The following is a 2,889-nucleotide window of genomic DNA, read 5'->3' on the forward strand; positions in this document are numbered from 1 at the left end:
TTTTTTTTTTTTTTTCAAATATCCTGATATGGTGGGGATGGTGCATTCGAACTCATCTCGATCAATGTTCAACCTACGAATTCATCTCTGAAATCGATAAGGTGAGAGTTCGAAAGAATAACGTTATGCACTACTTCTTAAGGATGGGTGACTCTTAAACAATGGATAGAAAGGTCGAGGATGCGAACTCTGTGTAGGTTGTGGTTTGAACAGTCTATTGGTTTTCAGGTGGGTCCCTATCTTGCTAAAAGAAATATATGTATATGTAATGCATTATTTGTGTATGTACATGGGCATGAGATGAGAGTGAAAAAATGTGGAACTGTTAACTTGGGGTTTACTTCAGGTATCAAAAGCTGCCTCTAAGTGCTTTAATAGATTAACTGGGACTTTTCTGGTCTTGCTTTTCCTTCCTTGTCAGAGTTACTATGCACTTGAAATCAGAGTTGCAAAACTATTAATGGGGTTCTCATCAGTTCCTTGTACTCATCAAAGCTGCCCGGACAAGTGAACATCACATGTGGTGAAGATATGGATAGCCCTAGCTAGAGCCTTCAGTTGTCTTTTTCTGCCTTCCATTCTAAGGATCCATAGAATAATGGAATAGATGAAAACAAATTAAGGAATGAACCCTATAATTGAGACCCAAAATTTTGTATCCTAATTTCGAAGATGAACCCGTATCGACATATTTGGTGGGTAACTTGAATAACCTGATTTTGTGAGATTTATGATAGAAGCAGTGAACTTAAGCCACACAACCCCTTTAAATTTTTAGGTTTTTTTGTTTTGTTTTTTGTATTTCTTTTGGTGTTCGTTATAACAGTCCTTAGAGCTACTTAGCAAACACAATATGAAAAGTTTCCCCCTCAAACATAGGGACTGAAGATAGATGGGTTTGAGGCAGTTTTGCTTTAAGGGTGCTAATAAGAACAAGTGGTTGATTGTGAAGGGAACTAGTTGAGAAGATAAGCAAGGGAAGGCATGTTAGTTGTTTTGATGAGGATCACAAAAAGAATAAAGGAGAAATTGAATTGGTCCCCTACTTCACCTGGGTTAGCAAGGATAAGCTTTGTGAAGTTGTATATGTATACCAGTGATTTGTGTCAAGCTTTTTGAGCTGGCCATCAGCATCAACCCACCTCCTCCAAAGTCCCACTCCACGCACTGACCACACCCACGTTACTCTACCAAATCTGTGTTTCCTTTTAAGCTACAAGAGTTTAAATTGCAAAAGAAAAGCAAAGCAAAGCAAATGCAGTAAGCACAACCCTTTTCATGTGACAAACAGTAATCTGCAGATAGCTTCCTTGAGAAGAAAATCTGGGTTGCATGAATGACTTCAATACTATTGAATAAAGGGGGAGAGAAATTTACCAGGTTTGGGTGTAGATTCTAGCATGCATTCTTTCATATCATGATTCATGACAAATGGGTTTCACACTTATATTAATAAATTACCTCTTCTATAGATTCATATGAGTTTATTGCTGATAATGTTATTTTCTAGATTTCCATTGGTTTGATGTGTAGATTCCTCCCATTGACAAAAGTTTTATCTCAATGATCTGTTATATAAGAGATCACTTGGTGGATCTGATTGTTGGATGGATAAGTCTATGTTTGGATTATCTATATATATATTAAATTTCATAATTTAATTATGTATATTAAACTTGAACCTTTTCCGAGTTCGAGACCTTGAGCACATATCGGGAGAGCAACCACAGAAGTAAGGGGTGTGATGCCGACATGGTAGTCATCTCGCAAACCCCTATGTAGGGAGGGATGTGGTCCTAAACAAAGAACATGTTCCCTTCAACCATATAGTATCCTCTCTATATATGTAAACCATAAATTTTTGTATTTTCATTCCCATACAGTTGATTTTGTACACTTTATTTTTTTCACTTGATTTTATCTATTTGGGCAGTTGAAACAAGCTTGTCTAAATGGACCATTGAAGTGGACACTTTTGGCTTACTATAATATAAATACCTTGGATTCCCAAGTCATGCTGTGTAAACCCTACCAAACTCATGACCTAAAGGAGTAAAGTTTGTAGACCAATGGGCCTGTTCACTACTCATTGCTCATTAACAAAGTAAAACCATTTTTCATTTCTTTTCCCTTTTTTGAATCTGCAATTCATGAGCAAATGAATCAACCTGGTGTTTAGGATCTAAGGACCATTGAGGAAAAATTCTGGTGGTGGGTTATCTTCTATTTCAATTTCATCAAGGTAGTGTTTGCATGGTTAGTTGACCACCAAAGAACAAAAATTAAGTAGGTAAAGGGTACCTGCCCTGGCTCCCAAACAAGGTCCAAGTGAAATTTAAACCTGACCAGGATTGGATAACCCAAAACTTGAAAAGGATTGGTAGGTACCAAATATTCACAAAATCTGGAAAAGATTGGAGGTAGTAGGTGTAATAGTATCAGCTCTGTTATGTGCAACTTTGCTCCCAAAAATGGCTACCATAACCTTCCTTGGCCCTTAATAGCCGGGTGCATTGATGGGTTGGTTCAAGAATTGACAGGTTTACTACCTAGACACTTATGAAGGGACTAGCTAAAGTAGCTTTTTCATATTTTCTGTTAAAAAATTGAGCTGTTGATTGTTGTTGAGGTGTGCTTCTGATCTTCCAAATTTTGAGCAGCCCTGGAAGATTTTGGGTTGTATGGTAACATTTCTCTTCTGTTCCCTATTTTCAAGTAATGGCTTTTTTTTTTTCATGTATTTTCATTGTTTGTGGGTGTTGAAATCATGTATAGGTACACAGGAAAAAAAAAAGTGTTCCTGTAAATCAAAAAGAAGAATGAAACACAAAAAAAAACACTTTGAGATTTTAGGCTTTTAGAATGGGAGATTAGGAGGTTGTATTTTGA

Source organism: Hakea prostrata, chromosome 2, assembly GCF_041222555.1.
Source record: "Hakea prostrata isolate BN-2017 chromosome 2, UWA_Hpros_2, whole genome shotgun sequence".
Lineage (NCBI taxonomy): Eukaryota > Viridiplantae > Streptophyta > Magnoliopsida > Proteales > Proteaceae > Hakea > Hakea prostrata.